General features: G+C 40.6%; 1 protein-coding gene across 3 annotated transcripts in view; it reads left to right on the top strand.

Annotated features, from left to right (window-relative positions):
* The first annotated feature begins 810 nt into the window (after window positions 1–810).
* Window positions 811–14,454, top strand: part of MTUS1 (microtubule associated scaffold protein 1) — a 140,515-nt gene continuing 126,871 nt past the window's right edge. Inside the window, exons 1-2 of one of the 3 annotated variants that reach the window (XM_019737997.2) lie at window positions 811–1,068; window positions 5,443–5,555. The gene's annotated coding sequence lies outside the window, so the exon portion shown is untranslated. The remainder of the gene's footprint in view (window positions 1,069–5,442; window positions 5,556–14,454) is intronic. The other 2 variants (XM_019737995.2, XM_074329730.1) reach the window with 2 other exon arrangements.

The raw sequence follows: 14,454 nt of genomic DNA, 5'->3' as shown, positions 1-14,454 counted from the left end.
AAATTTGCTGGGTTTAGAAAAGAGGAAGGACTTGATTTGTTTATTGACAAATGGGTTGGGCCTAGCTTCTCCCTCTGTATTCTCCTTCACACTTTTTATTTGAAGTTCTAACAGCTGGAGCTCATTTCTTTAGTGAATAAAATAGACCCGGAGTGTGATACTCTGAAGCAACAATCCACGCTGGTTTCTTGCAAACCTTCGCCCCGAGAATTCTGCAACCTTCCCACGCCCTACTCCACAGCCCGACTTCCCTCGCTGCAATGCCCCTCGGCTAGCGCGAAGCCTGAGAGCTCGCACCGGGAACACAGGTGCCAGGAGGGCGGTAGGGGGCAGATCCTCTCCGCAGCCCGGCCTGGGGCCCCCAGCACTGGGAGCAGCATAGTTCCAGTAGCCCGCGGGGACCTGCGTGGTGTGGGATGTGAGGTTCAGCCAGGTGCGCAGGCGGCAGCCCCGGGGCGCAGCGTCGCACGTGGCAACAGGTGCAGCGAGTCCTGGGCGGACGCCGGGGGCACGGGGCGCGTCCGCATTTAGCCCGGGAGCGCGCGGGCGTCGGGACTGGGACCCAGGAGCGCGAGGAGAGAGGCAGCGGGCGAGCTGAGCGCTGCGGGAGCCCCCGGAGTTGGCGAGCCGAGGTACAGCCTCGCGCGTCTTTGAAGTTTTTCGGGGCGCAGCCCCCTCGGACGCCGCCTGGCCTTTGTCTCCAGCTGCGCAGGCTGGGGCCGCCTGGAAGGAGCCGCAGCGGGTGAAGCGGGCAGAGGCGGCGGAGCCTGTGTATTTACAAGTTTCCCGAACTCCCCGCCCTTGCTCCACCCCCAGGCAGCCCGAGAGGCGGGGGCCTGGGGCGCCCCGGACTCCCGGATCCCGCTGGGCAGAAACCGCCGCCGGCGTGCGGGTGGGGGTGGGGACAAGCCGCGTGTCCTCAGGTGCAGACGCTGCCCGGCGGGCACAGATTGCACCGCGGGCCTCCAGGGTGGGCCTGAAGAGCCTCCGCCGAGGGTCCAAAGGGCGCTTGGGCTCGGAGTGCTGGTCTCCCCGCACTGCTGGTTCCCTGGATACGAGGAGCTGCGGGTAAGTGTGGAGTTGAGTCGATTCCTGCTGCCCAGCCTGTCTGTGGTGGGGATCGCGGGTGAGGGTGCAGAGAGGACTTGGTGAACACGACCGTCACAGGGTGACGGGACTAGCTTTCGGGGAGGGGGCGGGTAATCTAGCAGCTTGGGTGCCAAAGTTGGGGAAGTGGGGAGTCAGCCACAGCGGAGCGGAGGTTGTAGAGAGCAGGTCTCACGTGGGCACAGCGAAGCTCGTGCGGAAGAGACGGATGCGGATCTCGTAGCTGTCACCTTGAAAGTGACCGAAGGGGTTTGCTGTCGACTCAGTTACGCAGACTGCAGACTGACAGGCTGCTACCTTCAGCCGGAAGCCGCCCACCAGATGCTTGACCCGCCAGGGCCCAGCAGCCCCAGCCCTCTTGCTGGGCGGTTCGCTTAGGTCCGTTCTCAGCATAAGTAATCAGGGCTGAATATGGCTTTAATGGGGTTGCTGCAATTCCCAATGGCCTCTTGTCCCTTCCCTTATTGCTTCCTGCGGTTCACTTGTGTTTCTCTAGCTCTCTAGAAAAATACACCCCTAAGGTCACCTGGTTGATCACTTTATAGTAACCAGTGGATTTATGTTTACTTAAATCTTTTTGTCCTCTTCTTTTTAAGACATATGCTTTTCTACCAAGTTATTTGTTGATTTTGACTCGGATTAATTGACTTTGGAGTAGGTATGGAGAGATTAATTATTCATTTAGCTTGCATAAAGTTTCGCATGCTCTGTTAATATTGTTTATTTTAAGTAGTCAGCATACTAAGAAAGGAAATTCAGTGTGTTTTGTTTGTTTGAATAAAATCAAAGTTTTAGGCAGAACACGGGGGCGGGGGCGGGGGGAAAGATGAAGGCGTTCTTGTTTCATCAAGTGATGGTGTTCAATTAATCATCACGCTAAGTCGTCAGGCCTGGGATGGAGGGTGGGTGTGGAGGTGTTAAGAGGAGGGGAAAGGAGGAGGGAGAGGGGAAAACCCGAAGTGAAAGTCGCTGCTTCTTGGGAACCTAGGACTTTCTTGAGGAGTCTAGATACACCCAGATAACAGTGTTTGGTAAAACTACAAGGGCAGGAAATGATGGCCAATTTAAATTGAAACAATGATGCTCTTTTTGTGTAGTGCTTTACAATGTATAAAGTGTTTATCGATTTTTTTCTCAAGTGCAATATTCCATAAGGGAAGTTATATGAAGAAATGATTAGAGCTGCTTATCCTAAAAACAAAACCAAACCAAAAACCTGAGGAGTGGAATTTAGTTTAAAACAATGTATTGTTACTTATGTCACTTGCACCAACTTCTCCACCTATTTTTTTTTTTTAATCAGCATTACGTGGAGCAAATAGTGCTTGTAGAAGACTTCACCTTTTAATTATGTTATCAGTAATTGGTTACAATTTTGGAGTATTTTATAGGTTTATAAAATTCTAGCTAGATTTCTTTTGGTATATCTTAGAAATGAAACTGCCTTAAGCATTTAAAAAGCATGTCACTTAATAGTCCTGTTCTGTTGGCCTTGTTTGTTACAATTTCAAAACTAAGGCATGCTTGCTGTATAAAAATTGGTAGATTGAGAAAAAGTGTAAGAGTTCAATCATCCCACATCCAAAGATAATCACAATTAATACTTTTTTATACTTGTTAATGTCTAACACAAAATATTTATTTTTTACAATTATGTAATTTATGCAAATATACTGTTGCATATGATTTTTTTGTTTAACATGTTATGAAAAAATTTCTGTGCTGTTATAGTTTTTCAAGAATCTTATTTTAGTGGCTACATAATATTACATTATCTAGATGTAACAATATATGTAACAATGTATTTAGCCATTTCCTTATAGCTAAACTTTTAACTTATTTCCAATTATTGTTATTAAATATATACTGGAGCAACAAATATCCTTTATAAAATTTTATCTACAGTACATAGTTCCTTAGATGGAGTCCTTGAAATACAGTTGATGGTTCAAAGATCTCTTGATACAGGTTGACTATTTGCTTTCAAAAATATGTTATACCCAAGTATGCTCCCACCAGCACTCTGAGAGTACCTGTGTTACTATATTCTTGTTAATATGGGAAAGTATCCTTAAAAGGAAAAATAATTATTGCCAACTTTACAGGTGAACAGTGTTATCTCAATATTTAAATTTCCATTTCTTTGATTACAAATGATGTTGAACACCAAAAATCTGGTTATTGTCCATTTTTCTTCCCTTTTAATTGAATGTAGTGCCAAATTTTTCTCCTGGGATATTAGTATTTTTCTATTCATAAGAGTTTTTTATGGATTGATAGTAAACTTTTGCCTTTCATACTACAGGTATTTTTTCCCATTTTGTTTTTGCCTTATAAAGACAAACACAAAGCCTGTGTTAATAGTGGTTTTGACTTATAGACATTGTATACTTTAATGTTGACTTTCTCAAAAACAAAATTTTACTGCTCCTGAATCATAGCTTAAGAACTATATAGGACAGTGGCAGAAGATGACTTGAAAGAATCTTTACCCCCCAAATTCTGAATCAGATTCTTTTCAAATGCATTGTAAGAACTCATTGCCCTGGAGTAGAAACTGTTGCAAAACAGATTGTGTTTGTGGATGAGAAATAGTTGTGTATGGTATAGACCATCAGGAACAATATTCTTGGAAATCAAAGCAGAAAGTTTTAAATTCCGGGGAATGAAAGTCTTTCAGAGCTGTTATTCTGTGGTTATATAAATTAGGCGCACAATCCATTTATTTTTCCATTGTTCATAGGTAGTATTATTTTGCTAGAATTTTTTTTATATTCATTATTGTAGTTTCATCCTAAATTTTCTTTCCTGATGTGTGGTTGGATGTATATATAGTTACAAATCTTCCCAAGTTGATTTTCTAACACTATTTAAAAATTAAACTGTTTATTTGAAGAGGGGAAAATAAGCCTGACTGATTCCCCAAACTTGAGTTATCTTTCCATGCTACGGACGCTTACGTATACCCTGAAGACTTGTAGAGGCCTCGCTGAGAGTGCTCTCCTTCAGCGCCTGAGTCCCTTTGCTTTCACTCTCCATCTTTCAGAGCCTAAGAATAAGCCAGGGGACCGACCATACCTGAATGGGGAGGATGAGGGTGTGCGGTGTGTGGGGGCACTAGGTAACAGGCCCAGACTTTCTATTGAAGCAATGGAGGAGACCCCACCTGACCTCAGCTGCCAGGTGCTTGGGCAGTTGTGTCTTTTGGCCCTCAGAGGAGTGACTGAGGATGAGTGACTCCACCCTATATATATTTTTTTCTGTTTGGAAAAAAAAAGAAAGAAAAGAAAAAGGCATTAGATGATATATTATGGCTTTAGCCAACCTGAAATTTGGTTTAATAAAGCCAGCTTTGACGAGGGTTCCCCATCCTTGGCTTGTGGCAGTCCAGTATAACTAGGAACTGAGTCTGATTCTCAGCTACTGCTTCTAAAACTGTATTTCTGAATCAAGTTTTATGAAAGGTTGCCCTGATGATAGTTATTTTTTTAAATGACCTCAATATTCTTTGAAATCAGTGGTTATTACTCCTTTCTGTGGGCGGTAATTCATGATGTTAATGCATGACATTTTCTTGTTCATTTGGCTGAAGATAAAAAAGATTTCTTTCCCCCACTTTGAGGATGAGAGATTTGGATGCTAATCTTCACTATGCAGATAGATACATAACCATAAAATTTCATTTTCATACACTCTCAGTTAATTTGCAACTTGTGATTGCTCGGATGGCTGTTACACAATCAAGTAAGAAAGGGTTTGTTCAGCAAATTTGGAGTGTAAACAAGCTTGAATCTAGAGGTGTTCTACTAAAGTAAATAGCTTTCAAGCACTTCAGAAGTACATATTTATTTGCGTATAAATCTTTGATTCTAAAACCTTATTTTTGTTCGTTAAAGCTAATAGATTTTCCTTAACCTTCAGTTTAGCCCCATGTTGAAGAGAAATGAAAATGTATTTATTTACTTAAAGATAAACTGTATTTAACTCTTGCTAAGAGGCCCAGATCTAAATCAATGAATGTTTTTATGCGCACATTACTTTGGTGAGTAAAAGTAAGAAAAGTCACACATCCTAATTTCATTCTAACCTAGGAGTTTTATTTCGTTTTGAAGCTATAAAACGAAGAGCGTTTCAGTCACTTAAAGTTTCCCTTGAGGAAATATGTTTACTTCTTGAGTAGGGGTGAATATCTATATTGTTTTGGGCCAGTGAAAGATGAAGTGCAAGTACAGGTTGTAAGTTTCTCAGACTAGCAGGAAAGGGCAAAGGAGTGGCAAGGAAATGACTTCCAGGTAGTGTAATTTTGTCTGAAATTGTACTGATTTCATGTTTCAGTAAGAATTGTGCTGAGCGGCAGGGCAGGCCTGGCCAGTCTCCATTGTGTGCACACAGCGAGAGGAAGAGCGAAGACGGGGAACAAAGCTGGGAACAACACGTCAGTCTTCCAGGTAAGGTGCCATGAGAAGATGGTTGTAAAGCCATTACATTACCTTATGATTATTCTTTTAAATACTTTTACATATTTGTACCTTGTCAGTTTATAGTTAAGCTCACTGCAAAGAAAAGAAAATGAGTGTTTAGGCTTGAAGGCCAATCAATCGTAATTACCCTGATCTACAATTAACTAAAACATTTTAAGACATTTTGTATCCTCTGTTGTCGTTGAGAAAGGATTTCCTCTGGGAGAGAGTCACACTTATCAGGAGAGCAGGAAGGAGAGGTGTAAATATATATTCTTGGGTAAATAAGCGTATAGCTTAAAATATAGTTTATGGCAGTGTTCATTGAGTCTTGACTTAATGTTAGCTTGCTTCTATACTTTTTCTGCATTGGAAACTTGGTAAAATTTAACTCTGGCATTATTTACATATATACCAGTTTGGAAAGAAAAGTCAATATTTCTTGACCTCATTTCAGATAAGGAGTTCTGAACATAGGTGTTTAACAGTGGTCAGTGACAAATAAGTTCTCGCTTATGTTTATCTCGTAGTTTTGATGATTGTTAACAATGAATGATATCAAGTTGAAACTGCCCTTTTAACACATAGCTCACTTGGCTAGCTTCATGGAATAGAAGCCAGTATAGGTAGAAGCAGTCTAAGATGCCATTCAAACGTGGGCTCAACCCCTTCCCCCAGCCTCTGTGTGTCACGTTCAGCTATAAAAAGTCTATATTTTATTATACAGTAAACTATTATTCCCCAGTCATCTCATTCTTAGGTAAATTACAGAACTGAACCATGTTTGCACATTTCTACTAACCTACCCCAATAGAAGGTCATTCAAGGGAGGATTGTGGAAGTCCTACTAGTTAATGAGAGAGAAAGATTGGAGAAATGGGAAATAGGTTACAAAGGGTAAGATAAAATTTTCCACTAAGAAAAATGTACTTGTTTTATTAGATCCTCAATCTAGACCCTGTAAGTAGAACCAAGTCATATATACAATAATGTATAGTTAGGATTATATTTTCATGTTGAGTGGTCAGTAAAAGACATGAGTAAAAATCCTTGCTGTTAGAATCTTAAGTTGGATTTTCATCAGCCTCAAACCATGTATTGAGCGTTTTCCATGGGCCAAACACCGTGCAAATAGACATGGTTCTCAGGGCAGTCAGTCAGAAGAGCCTCAGCCATTGTGAAAAGTACAGTTTTGGACATGTTTAAGTTGCTAGAAATAGTCTCCCACGTCGTTAACGTTGTGCCATACGTCAGGGAGTCTGTCACTGCCTCGACCAAATTTTGTAAACCTGAGGCTGTTTGGACATTTTTGGTTATGTACTCCTGATCCTTGATCACCTTTCTCTTTCCCTTCTCACCAAAAGAGTTGACAGGCAAGATACTTAGCACTACTGTCTGTGGTTTCACTTACTTTCTCTGGATAATCTTTTAAGTGACCTTTTCCAATAGCTTTTGGTTACATCTTGTTTCTTGAGAATAGGGTCTAAACCTTGTGATGCTGGGTGCATTTGCACTTTTAGAATTATTTGTACCAGATGTAGCCTGGAATAAATCAAGAGCTCTGATGGCATGGGAGTTTGAAATTCCTTTTTCAATTAGTCACAGCTACTAGAAGGTCTTTTAAGCCAGAGCTGTTAGTTTCCTTATTGCTTTTCTCGATTTTCCCTCCTTGTCCTCTCCTTGTGCCCAGCCCCCTCATCCACTGTGAAATCCGCAGCAAGCAGAAGAGAGGGAGGCTGCTCAGTGTGGCCTTGTGTCTCTGAAAGACTGCTGTTAGGAGTTCGGCGAACACAGAGCTGGAAGGTGTACAATTCTTATTCCTTCTCAGTTATAATTCTGTGTTTTAATAAAGTGCCATTCTCCAGACACCTGGCATATGCCCATGTGCCAATACTTGTACAGAATTAATTCCACTTGTGAGAATTGGTGACCTTCTCCATTTGTGCAGACAGTCACAAGTTGACAATTTCTTATCAGTAGGGAGACTTGGGCTGTTCCTTGTTTAGAGAAACACGTATTTACATTTTAAAGAGGAATTGAGATGAATTTTCAGTCTGGGATTGTTCTTTCTCTTATTATATTAATAAGATTTGTGTTTCAGAGTAGTTTTGCATTTCTGGGAAACTTTTTGGTGGTTCACTAGAATTGCTGATTATTGGATTTGATTTAATACTCTTAAGTATTACATTTTTTGTTTAATACTTAAAAATTTCTGATGGTGCTTTATGGAGATATTCATGACAACTATGCAGAGGGATTTACTAATTCATTTTAATTCCCAGATAAGAAGAGTGAGTCTAATCAATGAAAAAGGAATGGAGCTATGAAAAGCCTGCATTTCTCTTGTTATGAAAAACTTGAAATGATTTTATATCGCAGATATGACTATTTTGGTAGAAAAATCTTGGTTACATCATGTGCTAAATATGTAACATTTATAACCTTATAGGTACCTAATCAAATGAAAATTACTTTCTACTTATATGGTATAAGTAGAAGCCTACAGGGCAGGGTATTGCTTTTTTCCTCTCTTTCCTCCTGTTTTTATTAAAATTGGAGTAATAAAATGGAGACATGTCAACATTTTGCTAGATTTTTCTCACCCTGACGTCACTGATGAAACTTTGGAGACATACTTTGTTATAGAATTGCAAAAAATGTTACTGGAATCCAGAACGTTGGGTACAGGAATTCAGGAGAGTGCACAGACTTCAGTTAGACCAAAGTTAGACGTGGCCACCTACGTTAGGCCGCGTGATTTTGGGTAAGTTACATCCTTGCCTTCGTACCCATCATCTCATGAGAACCGTGCAGATAACACCTCTCTCCTGGGGTTATTCTACCACAATGTCAGGTATATAGTAGTGAATAAGTGCTAATAACCTTCCTTTGTTTCTTGTTTTAACCCTTTTCCGATTCATGGACAGGAAATTTCATTTCATTTCTTCCACTCACCTTTGTCAGAGTTGTTGCTTGGATCTGTTGGTGCTCTCTGTTGGGAATTAAATTCCAGGCGCAAGAGCCCAGTATCATACTGGGAGTGGGGAATGGTTATCCCAGTATGATAACTTTCCTTCTTCCTTAGATAGAATTGGTTGGTACCAGTAGCAGTTGATATTATATTATAGTGGGTCTTATGTTAATTTTTGCTCCAGAAGACGCATTAGAGCTGATGGTCTGGCTAGGTCTTATTTTCGGGGGAAACACAGTATATGAAGAAACTGAGGACTGGACCTGGTTGGGTAGGTGTTTTATATTACGGTGAGTTAAGTTATGGAACCAGGACAAGGACTCAAGTCTTCTTCCCTCTTGCTCCATTCCCCACTCCCAGTGTGATACTGTTACTTTACTTTTAATTCTATAAGAAGTAATAAATTGCTGTTGCTAGGATTTTCTTCACATTAGTGCTGAAATGAGATCAAAGACATGCAGTAGTTTGGATACGTAACATTTCAGATAACGTAGCTTAGAATTATGAGTTGTTATTCTATTTTCTAACCACAGAACGTAAAACAGAATGTTAAATCTTGTAAGCCATTAAATTAGTAGACGAATGGAAAATTGAGAGTTACATATCATTACAACGATATAGTACATTTCTATGAGATTTTATAGTTTTCAGACTTCTTTCAAGAAGAATCAAACAAAATCCATCAGAACAATCATTTGAATCATTGGATTGTACAATAATAAAACACTGTAAAATTCATCCATTTTACAGATAGCGATCCAAGGTTATGTATGTTGAATAGGGATGACTGTTTTTTCTGAACATTTTCTTTTCTATAGAAATTTTGAATCCCATTACATTACTTAAAGCTGCATGGGTAAATGGAGCTAATCCCAGTAGAAATTTAACTAGGAGATGAGGGCTGGTATCAATCAGAGCTGGGAAGAGAATGTCCCATAAAACCGGTTACATCCTGGGTATCAGTCGTGGTTTCTAGCCCTGAAGTCAACAGTTCTGTATTACCAAAGAGACTTCTAAGGAATGGACAGTGTTAGGACTTGAAAAGTGCCTTTACTTAGATTAGCTCTTCCTTTGGGCTGCTTCTGTGAGTTAGGTGTGAACATACATTGACCTTTGTTAAGGAACTTTTATTTGCCAGTGGAAAACCTAACGTAGGTAATCATTTTCAAGTAAAGGGCATAGGAAGTTGATGTTTAGTGAAGGTTGGGAGGTACAGTGTGAGGTGCCAACTTGCGTAACTACACACACACACACACACACACACACACACACACAACATGGCATTTTTCAATTGGTCTTGGCATCGCTCTAATGGAAAATTATTTCCTTTTAGCCAAGTGAACTTTGAAGAGATAAGGCAACTGGCTAAAAGATTATAAACGGAGTTGTTCATGGTCATTTAACGCTTTCAGGAAAAGATTTTATTTTAGTTTTAAACTCTGCCCTGCATATTCAGTCTACCCACATTTCTCCCAAACAGCCTGTGCTGCCCTTTGGGTAATTTCTTTAACTAGCTGTACATAATTTAGAAACAAACAGAATGCAGAATCTTTACATCAAATTATTTTATTAGCTTAGCTATACAGTCTTAGGTGGTGGTCCTTGATAAGCACTGCATGTAAATGGTGGTTTGGTTTTATTTCTTTACTTTTATAGGGACAGTCTGTCCTGTGTTGGCTCAGTGCTATCCTGGGATTTAGTCGTATTGCTCTGATCTTACACTTTTTACTGATTTTCATGAAAAAGCTTACCTTTTGATGGAATTCTGAAAATTATCTACAATACGAGGTAATAGCCACAGGAGTAAGAATTTAATTTTGTTTACCTATATCAGGAATCCATAGAATATTACATCCTTTATACTTAGTTGCTCAAAAAATGTTGAAGGAATGCTGACTTAGACTGAGAGATAATATTTTACATTTTCAGGTATCTATTGGTTTGGGATTATAGACATCTGGTGTGTGGTCCTGACCTACTTTACAAGGTGATTGTTTAGGTCTGTGGGTATAATACCCTACAAGGTCAAGGCCAGAGACCAACTCCTTTAGGGGGCTCTAGGTGACTATATCGGGGTTGCCAAAAAATGTACACATTTTAAGAGACGTTATCTATGTATTACTTTTCGAAGTTGAATTGAATTACAGTAGCAATGTGTAGTGTAATGTTTGTTCAAAAGATGGCGTTAATAAAATGAATGCTAGCGTCGTTCATTGTATTATAATTTTTATACATTTTTTTTCCTTTGTTAAAATGTATATACATTTTTTTGGCACCTTCTGTATTCTAGAGGTAACAGTAAAACATAAAATTCTGCATAAGTAGGGCATGTTTGATGTCTGTGAGATTAGACAAAAATTGTGGTTAGTAGGTATAGTCAACATTCTACGTTTTTATATTGGGTGGGAAGGAATTAGTTGGAAGGTGGATTACAGAACAAGAGCCAAGTAAAACATCTATAGATTCCAATGTGTATTAATGGATGATTCTGGAATATATACTGCTGTTTACTGACCACAGGATCTATAAAAAAAAAATTAGATACAATTAAGTACCATGAAATGCACCTAGCTTGAGTGTACAATTATGAGTTTTGACAAATACACATCCATATAACCAACATACCAGTCAAGATATAGTACATGTCCATCACCCCAGAAATTTCCCTTGACCCTATGAAGAAGTTGCTGAGCTTTGGTCATTAAGTAAAGTGAGGATAATAATAAAGCTTGTTTCACGAAGTTGTTGCTATTAGCAACTAATAATTGTGAGTTAAAGAGTTTCCAAAATTTCTTTCACCCCCCTCCTTCTTCAACTCCCCCCCCCCCCCACACTCCGGTTCAAGCCGTGGTTTCTCAGTCTAGTTGTGTAGGACACAGCTCCCTGGCCCATGCTGGTATTAGGAGCCTTGTGGTCTCCCTGCAACCCTGGCTGAGGCAGTCGGTTGCCAGTCGTTGGTCGGCTGCTCATAGCAGCGACCTTGGCCTTAGGAGCACAGCGCTCTAACCACCTGAGCCACCGGGCTGGCCCACTTTTAATTCTTAAAACAACCCTATGAGATGGATTGTTGTTATATCAGTTTTTGCAGATGAGGAAATGGCATCTAAGATTACTTTTGGCTTGCCCAACGTAGGTAACCCAGTAGCTGAGTAACTGGGAGCTCTCCACAAATAACACATGCCCTCATGTCTATGCAGCTGTGGGTCTATCGCTATATAGAGCTACCCCAAATTAGTTTCTTTTATTCCTGTGGGAAGGAGGATGAAAAGGAGGTCAAGATCACACATGAATTGGATTTAATGTCCATTGCTATTTGTTTACTCTATTTCTTGGACAAGGTGCTGAATTTCTGGACACATCAAGTCGGACATCTCTAAAAGGGGAGGCATGATAGGAGGAAGTGATTGTCATGGGACCTGTCTGTCCCATTGGCTGTCAGGTGGGAGGATGACTTCAGTGAGAACACTTTCATGGACTTTGAAGTGCTGTGTGCTGACTTTGTTATCTTTATCCATGGAAGACGTAGCTGCCTGCTGCCCCATCCTGGCCTCACACTCTAACTGTGGCTGGACAAGTAGGGGTTGACAATGTGTCAGAGAGGGACAGTCCCCACTTGTCAGTCCCTTGATGCACTGAACATTGTTGACACACCTTTTTTCTCTCACTAGTCCTTCTGACATTCAGAAGCCTCAGATAGTTGTACAGCATTAGGTCAGCCTCCCTCCACAATACTTGTCAACTTTATCAGGAAAGTAATATCGTAAAAAAAAAAAAAAAAAAAAAAATTCTATTTTAATTTGCTTTCTGAAATATATGTGAAACAGTATGAGTTGGTGTGAGGTGGGTGAGCTCTTAAGTAATCCAGAGAACTGTGATGATGTGTTCTGGCCTGGGCTGAATTATTTTGTGCGTGCCTCCTGTATTCCTGAAGATGAGCTAATTCCACAGTGTGTTTAAGTGCTGGTTATTAAACAGATGACCTAACTTCAGGATTTAAATTTGGTCAATTCAAACTTCCTAGCCAGGGCTGCTCTCTCCTCTTAAGGGTTGTTTTCCTCCCTTTGCTGCACGCCCACATCTGAGTTGGAACCAGGGTCCTGGAGGAGCTTTATAGCACCATAGTTTCAGGCAGTGGGTGAGGGTTGTCTGGTCCAGGTGATGCCTTCCAGATGTCTTGGCCTCTGCTGAGGCAGCTCCTCAAGATGGGTCTTTAGATGGCTCTGTCTACGTGTGTGCTGGTTTCTGTGGTCTCTCTTGTGGCTTCCAGTGGCCGGATCAGTATACACTGTCTCTTCTTTGATCTGTTCCAGGCCTTTTCTGGTCCACTGGCCCTCTCAGCACTTCCTTTTGTGTGTGTCTTTCTCTCTGGTCCTCGTCTTTGATCTTCCCGGAGAGCTGGGAAACTGCCCTCCATGTCCCATCTAGCACCTCCCTTCTCTGGCTTCGCTTTCTCTGTCCCTGGCTATCCTTTTCCCCTAGCTCAGAGATTCCAAATGGGGATCTATGAACCAGGGGGGCTTGGTGACAAAATGTTTACCATCACACAGGGAAATGGAAAAAACAAAATAAAAAAACAACCGTACTAACATGTCATCAGGCTAAATATATAATCTAAACTGAAAGAATGTTCTTTATTCTGCAGTTTTGTACTCCCTTTTTGTGTTAAAAAATGTCCTTTTATAACGCACTGGCAATAGTAAAAATGTATTTTGTGTGAAGTGTTCTTTGTGGAAAATTAAAAGCTGGCTTTCCCATGTTTTGTCTCCAGTTTTTTGCAGGGGACATGTTATTAGTCCCTAAAATCTAAACGGCTGAGAAGTACCCACTGCCTGTTCCCTATATGCTGCTCAAGCTTCATCCTTTTCAGGGAGCTACATTTAACCGTTCTCTTCATATCCTCAGGAGTGGAATGCATCCTCTTAGTCCCTTAGGCTCTGGTTGCTTCTACTTTTACAGTTTTTGTAATTATTTACTTTCTTGTTTTCTTCACTGCACTGTATGCTCTTTGAAGGTTCCTTGATGACAGGGGCTGTCTTCTGTCCCTAGCAGAATAGCTGGCACATGGTAGGCGGCTCATGAATGTTTGTTGAGTGAATGCAAGCTCTTGTAGTAAAAGGTCCCTTTATAGCAGGGATAAGTGACCTAGTGGGGTGGTGCATGAAGTAACCAGCTCCAGTTCTGCAGCCACTTAGCTTCTGTGGGACTAAAGCTATTGTGTGAGTTCCTCCTTTTGTATCTAATTGGAGGCTCTGAATATAATAAAAATCAATATAAGGATTCTTTTTTTTTTTTTTAAAGTTTCTAATATTAAGAGAATAGTTGTGAGAAAATTGGTAAGGTTTTTATTGCTAACTAAAATGTCTTCTGTTTGTGTAATGACAGGGAATAGCATTATTCTCAACTGTAAATATGGATTACATTAAAGCACACTAGCATCATGCATTTACTAGGAATGTCTAAACTAGGAAGTTAGTATTCAAGAAGAGAGATGCTATTTCCTTTAACTTATGATTAAAATACTTTTTACAGGGGTTGAAATCATTTGGAGAAAGGCATGAGGGGGATGCTGGAATTATTCATTTTAAATAGTGGCGCTATTGAATTCTACAAATATTAACTGAGTGAGCATGAGTAGAATATTTCTCTCTCATTTTTAAGGTCATGTCTTCATTGCGTCCATCTCTGCCTGAAAGCCCTGAGTCAGCCTGTCATGCCATCAGGGTCCACAGATCTGTGAGAATGGGAGCCATGGTCCTGGCCTCAGTCAGCGTGGAATTTGTTGGCCAGAACTAAGCTGCAGATTGCTGTTAAGGGTGGAGCCAACAAATTACTGAATTGTTTCTATTGAGAATTTATCGCTGAGGGTAATTATTTAGAGTTTTCTGTTGTGATTGATTTTCATATACCAATGAGTTT

This window comes from Rhinolophus sinicus, linkage group LG04, assembly GCF_036562045.2.
Source record: "Rhinolophus sinicus isolate RSC01 linkage group LG04, ASM3656204v1, whole genome shotgun sequence".
NCBI classification, from domain to species: Eukaryota; Metazoa; Chordata; class Mammalia; order Chiroptera; family Rhinolophidae; genus Rhinolophus; species Rhinolophus sinicus.
This window is presented reverse-complemented; position numbering and strand designations above follow the sequence as displayed.